At 37.4% G+C, this 17944-nt stretch overlaps 1 long non-coding RNA gene across 1 annotated transcript in view; it reads left to right on the top strand.

Annotated features, from left to right (window-relative positions):
• Positions 1–17511, top strand: part of LOC136750027 (uncharacterized) — a 61549-nt gene extending 44038 nt beyond the window's left edge. Inside the window, exons 5-6 of the long non-coding RNA XR_010816819.1 lie at positions 16098–16151; positions 17385–17511. This is a non-coding gene — a long non-coding RNA (uncharacterized LOC136750027). The remainder of the gene's footprint in view (positions 1–16097; positions 16152–17384) is intronic.
• Positions 17512–17944: the final 433 nt, after the last annotated feature.

Raw genomic sequence — 17944 nt, 5'->3', positions numbered from 1 at the left:
ACCAGAGAACTTCTTGAAGCAATAAATCATCTTTATATAACGGAGCAGCATCATGTAAGATGAACCTGCCCCTAATGGAGTGAGTCAGGGCCCGATCCGGTGACCTAAGACTTCTCGGCTAAAATCTCGGTTCACTGCGCTGAAGAGACAGGCCCGTACAGCATGTGCTGAGCTGCATACGCCTGGCCTCAATTCAACTTTGGAGGTCTGGAGTAGCTAAACTTGCCTGGGTATCTCAGCATGGATTCCCAATCCAACTTGAAGAGCACTACACAGATTTCCCATGATAACATGTCAGATCCAATTATGTATTTTGTCATTATCTGCATCTGCCTCTATGCTTCATTTCTTTTCTAATGGATTTATCCAGTGTTGGATAATACATCTATCTTTCTTAGTTTGTATAAAGCAAAAATGAATGTTTTATGTGTTGTGCAGAACTGGTTTTCGTATGGAAACTTGAATTTATTATTACAACTAGTCCCTGAAGTCATGCAAAACACAGGGCTGTAATTATACCATTTATTCCCCTAATATCATTCAGTATGGAGACCCCACAGGCCTGTTCGTCCACTGATAAAGTGGAATACAGTAATTACATTAATTTTGAATTCTCTTAAAATTAGATTAATGGAGAAGATTCAAGATTAGCTGCTGCCGATCTGCGTATTGCTTCATGAAGGCAAGCCATCGTTTAAATTGACCTATCATTCATATACATTGTATGGTCTTAGGACTGCATTGGATATATGATTGTTCAATACGATGTTGTGTTTTAGTTGAAATACAACAGATTCACTTCAGTCACTTTAAAGTCTGCAATGTTATATTTTTGTATGGTCTTGTTTGGTAGGAGAGTCAAGAGCACTTAAAGAGTTACTTTGGTGTGTTGTGTGGATATTATACTTAGCAGACAATCAAAAACTTTGACCCGGCCATCAATCTCAAATTACAAACCCAGTACTTGAGAGTGGCTTCCTGTCTGTCAGAGGCTTCTTACATCTATTCAATATAAACCCCTAATCAAGTACTAAGTTTGTTACTTTGCAATTGGTGGGTGGCTCCAAGTTTTATTTCACCCGAGCCAGCGTCTGAATTCATAGAAGAAGGAATGTAACATCCATTCATCAGTGGTTTTATCGCAAATGGCAGTCTGATGACTCCATTCACATTTATTGGGCCTCAAGTTGTGTTGGGTAAGGCAGGAGATGCAAAAGTTATTTCTCTGTTTGTTTCTAAAACATCCCAAGAGTCTCAGCCATTTTCCCCACGACAAACCACCGAAGCAATTTCACCCGCAGCAGGGTTTTCAGGCTGTGCTTTTTCCTGTCTTGCTCGAAAGAGCCTGAGGAGAAAGACATTTTGCCTGGTTGCCACTTTACACAGCACAGTCCCGCTGTTTGCTGGCATGATCCTGTGAAAAGGCGTACAAAATTGAAATATTAGGAGTATTGTCTGTTTGCCATGTCAAACAGCCTGTATTCTTGGCTCTTGTGGTCACATTCCCGATATGATTTCAGTGCTGCTGCTATTTAGTTATAAAAATGCAGCCTCACAGGGATATAATACAAATGTTTTAAAATCCTCTTCCAGTCATAATCTCCCACTCGCCTCAGATTACTTTTCTCTGTACCAAACATGTGATGAGAGAGACTTTGTGGATTTTAATATATATAGACACAGTTACAGGGCCACTCTTAACATGCTTTTTGTGTTAAGTAAAAAAATACACTTGAATAATATTTAATACTACTTGCAATGTGTGGACAAGGGCTACTAAATGTTTATTTTTGGTACAAAATGTCCTTAATTAACATTGCAACTTCAAACTGGTACTTAAACAATCCCGTCCAAAAACATATCCTTGGATGCCTGGATCTCCAAAGTAACAGTTTATAATCTGACTCAGCCAAGGCCATTTTTTCCCCCTCACAGACTCTTGAGAACAATGAGGCCAGTGTGACCCTACCTCTTTTGGTTTTTAACACAAACAGGCAATTCTAAACACCCAGTAAAATTCCTAGACATTTGGCTCACCTTACATCCTGGCACTTTTGCAAAGGTGGCCCCTGGAGAGCCTGAGAGAGATAATAGATAAACTGTTCATAACCTGGATTAATGAGCAGAGGTTGATCCGAAACTCTGTGCACCTGCAATAATGAAGAATACAGTTGTATTTACCTTGTTCTTCTTACAGTAAGTGTTGGAAATAGTTACACTAAATGTTGGAAATGTTCGCTACACACTTGCAGATATATACATTGCCAATATTTACTGTAAGTAGAATCAGGTAAATCCAACTGTATTGTTAATTATGAAAGCCGCACAAGGACTTTTCCAATCTCCCTGCATAACTTATAAAATATATGTGTATATGTGTGTGTGTGTGTGTGAAAATTTTATAATTTTGCAGTTAAGAAACCATCTGCAATCAGACATCATTCACGATAAACCGGTCAGAACAGATGTTATTTTTGCCACAAGAAAACTTGCTTCTATTTCTGTCACCATGCAAGTTTTTCGCTGTCTCAAGTGACAGCGTTCAAATACAGAAGCAAGTGTGATGTGACTGTTGAAACCACATGGCCGGTTTATGATATGGTTATTTTTACCTGTCTCAGCAGAGAGAGTGAAAAAAAGACAAATGTGCATTGCCTGCATAATTGTTTCAAGTCATTGAGACCTTTGCGGTCACATTACATCCATATAGATAGTGCTGCATAGCTAATGCTTTGAGGTCTGAGGAAATATTAACCCCAATGAGGTTTACTTTACGGCAAACTATATACTGTATAATTAATGAAAATAGAATAATGGTCATAAGCAATAACATATTACCCTTTTTTATTAGTAGATTTATTTGGATTAAGCATAACATGTTTTGCTTCAATATGTTTTTTTGGTAATACTAGACTGACTTATTTTGGAGGTGCATGACAGATTATCATTCCCCTTTGGCCTATTCAAATGAGAGGTGTAGCTTCCTGTAATATCTCGCTGAATTATACAGAATAACATACTTCTGTCAACCCATTGTAGGAATGAAATTCAAAAGTGCAGCTTGGGTAAAAAGAGCATCTCATCTGGCTGTGCAGAAACATCAAAGTAACAGAGAGCAGAGTGTCTCCAGAGTTCATTGTATGGCAGATGTGGGTGGAAGTTGGGAGGTTGAGGTTAGGAATCCACAAGCCTTTCATTACTACAAACAATGTGTTTGTGTGTTAGTTTACAGAGCAGGAATATGAGCAGACGGGATCCTTCGGCTACTGTCGGAGAGAAAATGCAACTTTCTGTTCCCTTTTTCCTTCAAATAACTTTGTGTTTTGTGCTGAAACCTCAGGCCTGTCAGGCTTTTTTTGTCTTTCTTTTTTCAAAATACATACAGCTTCTTTCACAATCTCCATAATGTTTTGTTAGCTGATGTATGAGTTGAAATCTAGTGGCGTGTTCCTTTTTTGGACAAAGGAACGCTGAATTATTTTGAAAATGGAAGGTTTTTTTTGTGCAGCTGTGATTGTTTGCCTCACTAAAAACTGTAAGAATGCTACTTTCCAAACACAGCAACCCCCTTACAAATAAACACAACCACTCTGCTTGACAATATTCTCCATAATTATCCTTCTTTAAAGTTAGCTTTCCCCAAATGCTAGTTTCAAAGAGATGCACTAACTAATGCTGTGCACCTGGTTGATTCTGCTTATGTAACAAAACTTCAAAGTTGTTTTTTTACATTTATTTTCTGCAAGGCAGATATTCTGCTCTGAGAAGCCTGCAGGAGCTTTCTATTCCTCTGAGGAAAGGAGATAGAGAAACTGAATAAAAACACAGACGCCATTATTGTGGATGAACAGAGGAAATATGGATTTAAAAGCTTTGCTGTACTGAACATGAGAGAAATATACTGAATCTCCAAACAAACTAGTCCATACAGTACGTTTAGTTTTTTTTTTGTTTGTTTGTTTGTTTGTTTTTTAACAATTTAAATTAGAAGGTTTTCTGGAAACTTTCTGTGACAGGAAATGTATTCATGGTATCATTAAAATGCTATATTGCCGACAGTACAGTTTTTTTTATAAAACATTAGTCTCCATATTTACATATCTTCATCATAATCATCTTCAGCCTTTGTTGATCCACTGCTAGTTGAAGGTGTCCCCCACTATATTTCTCAAACCAATATCTTCACCTAAGCTCATCCATCTCATTCCTGCAGATGTCTTGATTTAATCTTTGAGGAGTTATTCTTCTAAGTCCCTGTATGTCTCATGAAATCCCGTTGATTATTTTTTAGTTGAATGATAATCCATTCTTGCTGTGTGTCTGGCCCATTGCTTTTTATTTTTTATTTTTTATCTCTACTCTTGCAGTGACATCACATACTCTTTCTTGCATTCAACCCTCATAGTGTTTTGTTTCTGTCACTCCTTGTTATTTCTGAGCCCTCTTCTGTAGTATGTGGGTCATTTTTTTTGTTCTTGTTTCCGTACGCCGTATAATTGTTGTCATTTGGGTGATGTTATTGTTAAATGCTATAGGAGCACTAATTGCAACTGGAAGCTTGTACATATTGTAATTAATATAACTATCAAATGTCAATAAGCATTAGATTAATTAGGTTTGATCTTAATCTACATGACTGAATCACACTTAACCTGCTGGTGTGTAAAGGAAAGTCCTATATTAAGAGCCTTCACTGGTAAACAATTTTTAGGTAGCTAAACATATTATTTAATATGAGAATTACAATTACCAGAAAACTGATTTAATGTAATCAGCCTTCACTCTACGTTTGGTTTAGTCTGTTTATGTCTCTCTTGCTCACTTGTACCTTCTCCATTACAATTCAAAACCCTGTCGTGTTTTGTTTGTAATCATAGGGCTTTTAAAGATGAGAGTGGGGTTGTCTTTTTCATTTTGGCCTTCAGTGTGGTATGTTCTTTCAATTGAGGTCCTTAGTCACCTGAAGATGTATCACTTCAGGGATTGATACGCTTAGAGACTGTTGATTGCTTCTATTTTAGGCATTACTTTCCACATGAGTCTCCATCTGAGATCTCACAGCAGTTTCTTTCTCTGCAAAAACCTAAATTCCTGGAATGCCATTGTGGATTTTCAGTTTACGATTTCCAAATATTCACTTTGTTTGTCTTGAAAGCTCTCATTTACCTGACAGATCTCTCAAATGGGCAATTCTGATGATGGGATGCATTTATTTCAATGTGACCTATTCTAAGAAACAGCTAGTGGTGTTTTGTAAGATATTACTGATTAATCGAATGTGCTGATCCCACACTGCTCACTACAGAGCTAACAACCAAGGTAACAGCAAGGAACTGTGACCCTCAGCTCATACCCAAAACAACTATTTGAATGAACAATTCTGGGTGATTGCATTCATTTGGCAGAATCATTTCATATTGGGGAAATATGCATGAGTTCACCGATAGAGGAAATACAGGAAATATCGTCAAATGTGTTCCAAGGGTTAGCATTGCTTTATATAATATATATTGAGAAATTGTTTGAATTATATATATATATATATATATATATATATATATATATATATATATATATATATATATATATATATATATATATATATATATATATATTATATTATTATAAATAAACATTATGCACTGTATCTTTATATAGTTATTATTACTAACCCTTATCTAGGGTGACTAACACTTTTGACATTCTTTTTTACATGAAATGACCCATGTATACAGCTTGGTTATAACTTGGGGAATCTAGGTACAGTACCTTGCTCAAAGATACAACAGCAGTGTCCCCCACCTGGCATTAAACCCACAACCCCCGGGCCACAGTCCAGAGCTTTGACCGCTGCTCCACACTGCCGTCCTTGTTAGTTAATTTAGTTAATTGAGAGAGCATATAATTAATGTACTACTAGACTGTTAAATGGAATTTGATAATATATACATACACTTCTACAGAAGGTCTGTGAGTTCTAATTTGGAAGTCAAGTTATTTGATATCTCTGTCTTAGTACAGAAGCATAATTGTATGACTTCTGTGCTACAGTTAAGGAGGGAGTTACAGCGTTAAAGGATTCAGAGGATATGGCCACCAACCTGCTTTGTACATCCTGCCTTCCCTTCTTGAATTGCTTGGTCTGATGCACCAATGCTGTACAGAATGGCTGTTTTTGTGTTTTTTCCCCACTTATCACCCCTCTGGATTTTTTTGGGTGGGGAAGAATTGAATTGAAAGTGCTGAGAGAGGTTTTGATGTTGTATAGAGATATTCGTTCAGGCCTGGTAAAGTATCCCATGCATTCCAGTTTTTTAAAAAGACTTATTTGAGACAGAATCAGTCTTGCGACCACATTGTTTAACACAACTTGAAGATGTTTGTTTTGTATCCACTTTCAAAGTCTCTCTTTCTCAGCTTTCGACAGTACATTCAACGGCTGTCATAACTACTGGCAGACCTTTGCTGTTTGAATGTTAATAGGTTGCAAATGCATTGAGTTTATTCCAGATTTTCTGGAGTAAACTGCATTTTATTGAAAGCGTAGAAAATATTAATGTGTTGCTGCTTTGGTATCTCAGGTTTGAAGGCAGATTTAGCCTTTTGTCTGAAATCATAACAACTGTTGAGTTATGTTTAATATTTAATAATTAATGGAATGGATATTTTTTTAGCAATTAGAATGTACTTTGATGGACTGCATTTCTAATATGTGTAGAGCTTGCAAAATAAATAAAAAAACAGACTTCTAAACAGTTTGAATTGAAGCTACTGGCATTTCACTGATGAAGAAGTGCAGTTTAATGAACTATATAAATTTGACTAAATGAAGCACCGAAGAAGAGGGTGAATAATTTCAACTAAAGGGGTACATATAAACATGTCATTGAAACTCCCACAACTGTTACAATAAGTGATAATAAGAGAAGAGAGTCAGAATAATGTACAAAGTGTGCAGTACAATGTAGATAATTGACAACAAATGGGTCTCACAAATACTACACGTCTACTGCAGCTAAAAGGAGCTAAAGTGAAGAGCAGTGTAATAAGATGAATTGGTCTCAGGTTATTACAGTAGGAAATTGTAAAAGGTGTAATGGCAGCCAAGTGCTGGGAGGTACAATTCAACGATGGAAGAGCGAGGAGTAAATGGTAGGATGTGAAAATCTGGTCTGAACAGGAATGTGTGAATAAAGGTGGTGTGGCCCTAATCAGTTAATAGGGCCTTTTTATTCTATTACTTAAGATATATCCCCAACTAAGAACATTTGAATCAGTTGCTTTGTTGTTGTCATACATATTAAGGCAATTGATTAATGTGATATATTACAGTAGCATCTTTTACGAATACAAGTGTTTATCATACATAATACACAACTGCCTCAGTACAGATTTGTATGCATAGTTATTAAACCACCTGAAGATTATTCATGTACTATGGAAATTAGTTCTTAATTGTGCAAACTAATTTTACACTGCAGCTAATTTGAATCTAAAAATGCATCTCTTGGAAGCGTGCGAGAGGCCAGTTTTTTTTTCATTGTATTTCTATTCCTTTTTTTCCTAAGGGCGAATAACATGACAAAACTGAACTGTTCCAGTGTTGCATTTTCTTTTCTCTCCTTAATGTACATTCACTGCAGTTGTGGGCATATGAAGGTCATTAATAAAATTAGACAATGATTTTGATCGTTTTCCAGGGCTCTGAGATACAGAGCTTTGCTGTCATATGCACCACACCTCAGAACCAGAGAAGCAGTGAAGTGTTCAAGTACATTTAACTCCCACCGTATGATGTTCTCAGGTGTGTCAAAATCAAAAAAGAGAGGGGCTTTGTTGAAGGAGCTAAGTCTAAGTGAACTAATTGTGGCCATTTTCTATGAAGAATCTGAGCTGAGCCGTCTCCTCTGACCATTACTGCTGCACTGAAAACTACTTAATTCAGGTTCTTTAATGCTTGCGGCATTAGGCTTTCACCAAGTGTTTGATTGTAGTTCAGTTCAAAATCATGCCAGCAGCAATTACAAATAATGATTTGGTGTTCTGGGTGTAATCTTTGTGAACCACGTAGTTACAGTATGCTCTTTGGTGAAAAGCTGAAAATCATCTCTATGAGACCTATTTACTAAACAGTTGGCCTACAGCAAACATGCACCCATTTTCTTCCACAAAAGTGATGAAAAATACATGTTTTCTTTTCCTACATGTCTTAGTAAGAGGTGGTTTTGACAGCATTTGGTGTTTATTGGAGAATATTAGTGTCAACATTTATTGTCATCAGTGCAAAATCATTGTTGTGTATCTTATAGGAGACATATTTTCCTCATTGCTGTTGTTCTGTTCACTCAGTTTATTTATTTATTATGGGATACTGTAACACAAAGTACCCTATTTTCTAACAAAACAAATATGCCAAAATCATATGTTAATTTTGTCTGGTTGGCAGACTTATTTTAAGTCTTCAGAAAATGAAATAATTTGGTTTTCCACGTATAGCAGTTCATTATTAATAATGCATTTATTTGTGAATATATTTTTGCTATCAAAGCAAATAATATGGTCCTCTTGCAGATGCAGATAACTGCGGGCTATGCTGTCACAATTTCTACATGTCAATATCTGAGCTGCTGAATATAATCAATCTTATTATTCACCATTCCAGCCCCCAGGCCTAAATCAACAGAAACAGGGTTGAAGTCGGGCCTGTGCTGACTTTTGCTCTTTGATTCCTTTATTCAATCAATTCCGAATGCTGAATTTGAAGTTTTGAGAGCATAACATACATAAAATGGTATTTATATATATATATATATGTTTTGTTTTATTCCAAATAATAATAATAATAATAATAATAATAATAATAATAATAATAATAATAATAATAATAATAATGTAAATTATTAAGCTATGTTATTTATTTTCTCAAAGATTACTAGAAAACCAATTTTGATCAACTGTGGCAAAACGGTTGGCCATTTTAGTTTGGGACACAAGGGAAAGTGATTGTATGAAGTTACAGGGAGATTCATTTTCTTTCCTCAACATGATTTATATGTTTTCATGTAAGATTCCTGCCTGATGAATACGGCCGTAGTTGTGATTTGGAGTCGATGTTTATTCTTCATCTTTGTATCTTTTTAGTTGATGTAAAATTAAATTTTGCTTCAGATACATTGTACTTCTCATATCCTTTGGGGAGCATCGCTATGAGGCATGTACACGTGTCTACAAATTCTCAGTTCATTGATGTTGACATCTTCACCATCTGCTTTGAATCCAGCGTTTCCAATGTACAGAAACAAACCGGCTGTGATCACTGGACTTGAATTCACCTTTAGTTTGCAGGCGCTGACATAGTGAACAGGCAGAGCTTCATAATAAAACTTCTTAACCTCCGTTTCTAAAATACATGATTGCATAACGCAAGCAGACCTCACTCCTAACCCTGCCTGAAGCAACCAGTATGACTTTGTTTATTTCATAAGGCATACATAGAAAGCACACAAGTATCTTTCCATTGAATATCAACTGTGCTGCAAAATTACAGGCAAATGCAAGCCTGTTCAGTCGCCTATAGTTACTCCCAGAGTTATTACTACACCCCCAATAGCCATGAAGAACGTTACAAAGACACTTGTGTTTGTCTGTCGAAAGCCATACATGCTCTTTGATCCACATTTACAGAACGTCACATGTATCTGCATGTACTGTCTCCCTAACGCCCCAGTTATTTCTTTCATGTGTCCATCTTCAACACCCCCTCTCTCCTCGTACTGCCTGCTAGCACGTGCTGTTTTTTTTTCCCCAAGATGACAACCTTCTTTCTATTGGCTTAACAACTTTCAAAACAGCCTACTTTTAAACACTGTAAACAAGGAGACATCTCTTAAGCCCTGTAGATGCTGTAAAATGTCTATTAAAATATTAAGTAAATATGGGCTGAATAGCAACGGCTTTCTTCAGGCTTAATCAACAAACAGCAAAGGTGGAAGAGGCCATTCAAACCTCAGACTGGACTGTATGAGCCTCTGAAAAGATTTTTTTTCCAGAAAATGTGATACTATGATTTGTTGTTGTTTTTAAGGAGTCACCTACGAACAATAACTCCAACAGGACTTTTTTCAGCTTACTGTTCTGAATCCTTCGGTTCTCCTTTTAAATATATTTTTAAATATATATGTATATACTGCTTTAGAAGACATTAAAACACATTTCATCTATATGCTCCCTAAAGCATACAGGTCACCCCCACTTACAGAATTGAGGAGGGACTAACCTCACATGTAGCAAAACTATAGGTTACTTATTTTTCCATATGTAACAGCCCTGAAATGGATTTCAAAGAACTCATTGCATAATTCATATAAAAGGGGGCAGTGGATATTTAGAGCAGTTTCCTGTTTTGCTTGGTGTGTTTTTTTTTCTTTCTTTTCTCCTGATGGAGGAATTACATAAGTCCCATACCGAGATGAATTCAGGTCATGCAGCGGGGAGCGTGCATGAGTGATTAAACGAGACACTCTGAAGAATCTCATGTGGATGGTTTCCAGCTTCACGAAAGGAAGAGATTAACCCAAGCCTGCCCAGCAATGCCATGCCCGGTCTTACACAAGCACCCCCATCACCAGCTTCGTCTGCCGGGCTTCCATCTATTTCCAACAGCCCTGATGGTTCTCCAGAAATAACCCCTTAAAGCAGAAAATATGCAGTGTTTATTTTACGTGCAGCTAAAAATCCTCCCCCCCTCCACTTTTTCTTTTTTTTTTCTCTCCCAGGCAGCATCTGGAGTGTTGCGTTTCATACCCCGTCCCAGATACTGTGCGCCGTCCGTGCCGATGTAGGCGTCGTATTAACCTCTGCTGCATGACATCTATAATGCTATGAAGTAATAGATCAAATACGTAATCTAGCTAATCCGTAACACACATCCTTGCAGTCTTGCTGATCTGTGTGTGAAAGGGAGAATTCCTAATCAGATTTGTTGGGAAAAACCATGGTACAACCACTTCTGCTGAGGATATTTATGATTTGTCTCTTGCTTGGCTGTAATCCTAAACACTGACAAGTTGTATTTTAACTTGGCAGGCATCGTACTTACACAAATGTATTGTGTGGTTGGTGTAAAACATGGCAAAGATACTTTCAACAGAAGCCAGGCCAATGCATCGTGAAAGCACTAGTGCCGTTTGTCTAACCCTCGCTGTATTGTGGGCACGGGGCGAATCCACAGGCATGCAGTAACACTAGAGCCTGTGAGTTGTTTGTACACAAACAGTCAGAGAGGCTGAAGTAAAGATCCAGTCATGGCTGCCGACTGCTAATGTCTGTTTATTGATTATACTGTATTTGAGTTGAAGAATGGTAACAGAATTAAGAAAAGCGTGAGAGCCCACCCCTCTCCTGGATTGTCATGGCATTCAGCAGCTGGTGTCAGCAGCGTTTCCCAATGCACTGCTCAGCCAAACAGGAAGTGCGTATTTTTCATAAGACAGATTGCCATGGCATTTGAGCAGAAAGCTTAATCCGTTTCTGCTGCCGTTGCTTATGCTTTGGTGTTAGTTTGTTTGTTGTTTGTTTGTTTAGTTTGTTTGCTTCCTTCTTCTTAAACACAATTAGAAATGTAGGACTGGCAGGGAGTGTTAGGAGGGATCCTCTGAATAATATTGTACAGCGTCACACAGACATTCTGTGTTCATTGAATGCTCTTTCATTACTCAGGACTTGGTGCAAATGGCATATTCACTGGTGTTTCTTTTCTTTTTTTTATAAAAATCCCTCCTTACACTGTGGTGCTATTTATTCACTCATGGCAACATCATAATTCAGTTAAAAGGTCATTTCCAATCATGGCCTATGCCACGACTTACATAATGATGGTCCTTAGCGCTGTAAGAGAGATTTTTTTTTAAATGTAAACCCTGTGCAATGAATTAATGTACAGCCCATCTTGCTGTAGACACCATTAATATGAGAGACAATCATCAAACACTTGCAATGCACACTGTCCACTGCGTGGTACTGGAGGGCCCTGTGACAGGAAACAAGCTGGGCTTTGTATTCAAACAATAGCACGCCAACCTTTCTGTCAATAAGTCTCGCCATTTTCTTTGATTTTGTATAGTTGTCCCAGAGTTCCCTTAGCCTTGATCTGTCTTCTTCCATGTGTTTTTTATTTAACCTTTCCGCTTTAAGCACCAGCAACCACATATACACACTTCATACTTCAAACACCGACAAGGCATTATGTAAAAACAATGCCGGTCTCTGTACTTTTAATCTGAATTATGTTGATAAAGGCGGTCTTGACTTTATCAAATGGTCTCTGGTTAACTTTCTGCTCCCTCTTCACACATGATACATATTTGTTTAATGTAATCTCACCTAGGTTCTCTTAAACAAATATGTTTTTTTCCTACATTAAATGTATCCCACAAAAAGAGAAATGAAGTAAGAAGGATTTGACCTTTCAAAAAAATGTCCTTGGACAAGCTTTTAACAAATGACATTTTTCTCTCACAGTTTTATTCGCAGAGAAAATGGCTGCAGAAAGTCACAGAGTCTGAAGAATGGTTGAACCCATAGATTCTCGCTTACCTACTCCACCCTCAATATGGAAACCTATTGCCTATTTTTGCACGGTGTCTTGCTGGGAAACAAACACATTGGCTTTACCATGCTACGTATTCCACAGCCAAAGCAGTATTTTAAATATAGGCAACATCTGTCAAATTAAGAATGGCTCAGTCAAAGTTATGGGATAGCTTGTGCACCGACTTCCCCAACTGATGACTCGAAGGCTAACTGTTATAGGTTTAAACTGACCTTCATCTCATTAATTCTCTTAATGAGCAAAGCTGCCATTTGGAAGCGCAAGCAAGGGGAGGCAATGGTGTTGCTTAAATAACAGGATTCAATCTGAGAGGAAAAAAAAAAATACTTCCTTCTTTTAAAACCATTGACCTGTTTAGGAAAAATTCAATAGAAAATGTAAGGAGAAGGTTGCAGTTTTATTTTTCGTGTTGTTTACTTCATACCTTCACAACAATATCTATAATGTTGTACAACAGGATTTAGTGACTGCAAGCTGCAAGTCCCAAAAAAAACTAAAACAATTTGCATAAAATCATCTTTAACTGTGGTGCAGTTACATATTTTCCAAAATGGCATTAAGTATTTTTCATGTCATGATTGATGTACAGTAGAGCGAGAGGGGGAGAATTGTAAGAGCATCTCTTTTTTTTCCTCTGTGCTTTTAAAAATAACTTGTTTGTTGGGGACTTGTGAAAAAAAAAAATCTTCCTTCAGCTGTGCATGGATATGTGTATCTTTAAGATGTCTCAAAAATGGAAGCATAAGCCGGTGTAAGGTGCTCAGGAGATGTTACGCAACAGCAAAGCTCGGACACACCGTGATCTCACACTGACACCCAGTGGCCCAGCGGAGAAGGACGTGAAGGGATGTGGGCTGAACTGCCACTGTGTGGAGACTCCCATAGGCTGTGTGTTTTTTCTGTCATCCCTATTAAAGGCAAAGGAATAACTGTTTCTGGCAGTTCAGTTGCAATACAGAGAAGGCTGCAAGTAGAACTGAAATGAAGAATATTGATACAATGTAGCCATAACAACCCAGGTACATTTCTGGAGATTCAGAGATCCCCCCCGGCTAGTTCAGTGCAAGGCTAGGACACTATAGTAACTGAACACTATACATGCACATACTGAACCATTTAGCTTACACTCTGTCAAAGTGATTGGAGCTGCAGTTTTTCAAATACTTTTTATAGCATGATAAAGTGTTTAATCTGATTACCCCCCATCTCAAGGTGAGAGTGCTGCAAGGTTTTATTACTGTTTAATATTTCAAGAATCTTGTGCACTGGGTCACTGAATTACCCTCATAAAAAAAGAGGAGAGAAAAGAGGAAGGAATTGGGAAAGAGTCAGGGAATTGTTTAATCAAAAGGAGAATTCACCTGACTCCATGAGAGTGATCTTATAAAGCCCAAGCCGCCATTATCCTGCACTTGAAACGACTTGATCAAATCAAGCCTGGAGACTAGCTGGCATCTTTCTTCATCGGTGCTGATGTGTGCATTGTGAGCGTTCAGATTTTAAATATAGTGTTGATACTTTATCATAAGGTACCGCAGAGCATGCAGCCTAGAAAGATTGCTATGAATCACACAGTGTATTTGCTTCACTCGGGCACCTATATCATAGGAATACAAGACAATCCTACATGGACAATCCATAACATATGTCCTGTTTAAGCGAAGGTTGTTCCTTAAAGGAGAGGATTTGTGCTCCGGCAATGTTACTCAAATAGCCTTTTCACTTGTTTCCTAAGAAGCTAGTCAAGACAAAATAGTTTTTTTTTTTATTGTTTTTATTTATTTCTGGAAAACCTTTGCTACATTGAGAGACAGCACTATTGTTGTGTTTATGTTTAGTACTTTTCATGCTCTTGATGTTGTTTTCTAGACAGAGTCCTCAGGGCATTCATGTGCTCTCTGTAAATGAAAATAGATTGTTTCCCATCTTCACGCTCCCTGCAAATTTCCATATGAAGTGATGTAGTTCATAGCTGCAGATGAGTTTGAAACTGTACTGCCTTGATTTCCCATCTCAAGCCAAGACCTTATTATTCTGCATATATTTCCTGCTTCAAGGCAATACTCCCGAAAATGCCTAAACACAAAATAATGTCCCCCCTGTATTGGAGATAGCAGTTACTCCATTAATGATTAAAGTCGTTTATCGTGTTAAATATTCTCAAAGCTTGTGAAATAGTAGTGGACATACGTGTGCTGTGTGGGGGGGGGGGCTGTGCTTCTCCTGTGTATCAGTCCATATTTAGGCTTACAAATGACTGCAACCAGGATAAAGCGACGAGAGGGTGCTCACAATAAAGCTGCTGAGCTGCTAGCAGCCATCCAGAGCAGTGCCTTCATAAAGCTTTATTGCTGTTTGTCATAATTGATCATTCTAATCCTGCAGTGGGAACAATAAAGCTGTGTGAAGTAGCGTATTTGGAAACACTAATGCCTGACATTGAACATGTTTGGATCTAGAAATTGTAGCATTATACTTCCTTGCATGTTGCTGCAGCTGTTTAGGTAAATATCCTTTGTACATGCATAGTTTAAAATCCTGTCAACTTTCAGTTTTTCTGTCTTCCTCCATTTTGAAGAGGTATTCTTTTGTGTATTGTATTTTTGGCAAGGTGTGCAGTGTGCTAAAAGCTGTCTGCTCTGCATTTGGCCTTTTCCAGAAGAAAGGCTATCACCAGTGATGTCATGGCCTGTTATTGACGAGTAGTTCAGAGATGTGGGCAATAACTATAAAACACAACACGTGCTGTTCTTGTGAATTTTGTGATGTTATTGTTGATTTGGGTTTGTTGCAGTAATTGGGTTTGTTTCAGTAGTTTCCTTAATGCTTTTAAAAGCTTGATCGTAGCTTTCTGAGAACTATGGCTGTTTGCTTGGTGTATATTTGTGAAATACTGCTATTTTTTTTTTGTGTTCAACTTCCAAAGCAGATTCCTGTCAGGTGCCAGGAAATGATCTGGGAAACTTGTATGCAGCTAAAATCCAGGACTCCAAAACTATCTGATCATTTATTTCTGCTTACATTTCCCACTTCTGACATAATTAGTCATTTAATTTTTTAAATGACGTTTGGTACTTGAAGTAGCTATGTCTGCCCGAAGGGTTTCTTGTATTCGTATTGTCTATTTTGAGAATGTACTTATTTGGAATGTAAGTTATATACATTAAAATAAAAATGTATGGCACAGTTCTGAATTCCAGCTAGTTTCTATGTTGAGAAGATCTGGGTAAATTCAATGTTAGATTTAACCTGTTAAGAAGTTAACCTATTCCAGTTATTTGTTTAGTTGTGCTTTACTGCGATTGTTGATGTGAAAGGGGATTAGGGATTCATTACCCTGTCTTAATGTGGATCTTTCTGTTGTTGATAAAGCAGTGCAATTTCCCTGTTACATGCCAGTAATGTGATTAAGCGTTAAACAATGGCTTTGGAATAGCCCTAGTCCCAGTACCCAATATTAATTGATCATGTTCATTTGTCTTATTAGGGTGCAGCTCACTAATCCACTGCAGCCCCAGACCCTGTACCTGTCCTTCTGCAGGTGAGCTGGGAACTTTACTTCCTGAGCTTGCAGCAGCACTGTTATTTTTTCCTGTATATCCTTAATTGTAAAGGGAATTGTTGCAGAGAAAAAGCTGCTCATTGGTTTTTAGCAGAAATGCAGGCAACTCCTAAAACCATTGGGCACCTTTTCTCACCTAATCCATTTGTTTTAAAACATATCAAAAATAAGCAAAAGAAGAAGAAGTTAAATGGAGAATGGGACACTGATGGTGTGGGAATAGGGACTTGCTCACATTTACATTTCTTGAATACATTAGATTAGAGTTTATCTTAATATACAATTAATCTCCAGTTTAACACTGCCTCTTCATTTTGATTTTATTGTTTGCTGTAGGCACCACTTTCTACTTTCTTCTCCATAGCATTGTTCTCCCATCTCAAACGACCAAAAATAAAACTAACTGTAGATTATTATTATTATTATTATTATTAGTAGTAGTAGTAGTAGTAGTAGTAGTAGTAGTAGTAGTAGTAGTAGTAGTAGTAGTAGTAGTAGTAGTATTTATGATTTTAGCAGACTGTTATCCAGGGTGACTTACAGTTTACAAATGCAGATTAATGTTACCTATTAGAATTAGGATGTATGATTTGTATTTTATATTAACTGTATATTTTAACATGTAATTTTTTAAATGTAATTATATTATGATTGATTTGAAATGTGTACTGTGTTATTGCACTTTTGTATTGCTCATGTAGCCTGTAAGTTGCCCTGGAAAGAAAGAAAGAAATGATGTGTCCAAACCATTCTGATTTTTAAAGAAAAACTGTGGCAGGAAGAAGTATTTCTTGACAAAAGCTGTTTTTTTTTATTTGACACAGCCTCAACTGGACATTTAACCAATAGTAAAAAGGCCTTTGAATTATGTTTGAATAATGTCTGTCAATGTGAAAAAGCTCAAATTTTACCGCCCAAAAAAACAACCATTTACAGTGGAGATGTCAACTACAAAAGCCAAGTTAAATTACTACTTTTTCTCCCATCAGGTACATTTTGTAAAACAATTTTGGTGATAATGCTCCACAATTTATTTTGTAGCCAACAGTCTTTTCCTTTCAGTATTTCCAGGTTCAGGTTATTTCTCATGGTTACAACTGGGCCTTTATGAAGCACTTCTCCTTATTTTCAAGTGTTATGAAATTGAAATGCCAACATATCTCCCTTCTCTATGCTGTTTCTGAAATGTGTCTTTTTTCCTTCTTGTTTTAGGCTGCTCTGAACAGTCGACCCAGGAATTGAAATCCTTGCCTGTAGCTGAAGAAGTCTTTAGCTGGCAGTTATTTGAAGCAGTCCTTTGTAACAAACCTGTAATTTTCTTCATTAGAGTTTTGTTGTTGTTGTAGTTGCAGTGGTCTTGTTTCATTTCCCAAACATGTCTGTGTTGTAGAGTCTGTTTCTGTGGTGTGGGCTGCTTCTGGTAGCTCAGCTCATATAGCCCTGTGCTCAGCATCTGCTCTTGGGCAGGTCTCGGTCAGTGTCCCTGGGTTGGGGTAGGAAGTGGAGCCACGTTATCTGCCTTGTCCTGCAGTGAACCTGACCTTGTCCTCATCTGACACCTTTACAAGTTTATGGCCTGGAACCCAGTGGAGAGAGAGAGTGAATCATCAACATACACCGCAAACTAATGTGTATTACATCCATGTGGATACATTTATCATTAGTAAACATCAGGTGCTCAGCAGGATGATTTCAGCCATTCAGCCATACTGAACTAAAAGGCATCATCAGGGAAGCACAAGGACTGCTAGAATAGTTTCCAACAAAATGAA

Source organism: Amia ocellicauda, chromosome 5 (genome assembly GCF_036373705.1).
Source record: "Amia ocellicauda isolate fAmiCal2 chromosome 5, fAmiCal2.hap1, whole genome shotgun sequence".
Classification (NCBI taxonomy): Eukaryota; Metazoa; Chordata; class Actinopteri; order Amiiformes; family Amiidae; genus Amia; species Amia ocellicauda.
Note: the sequence above shows the minus strand (reverse complement) of the source record. Positions and strands in the feature narration are given on the sequence as shown.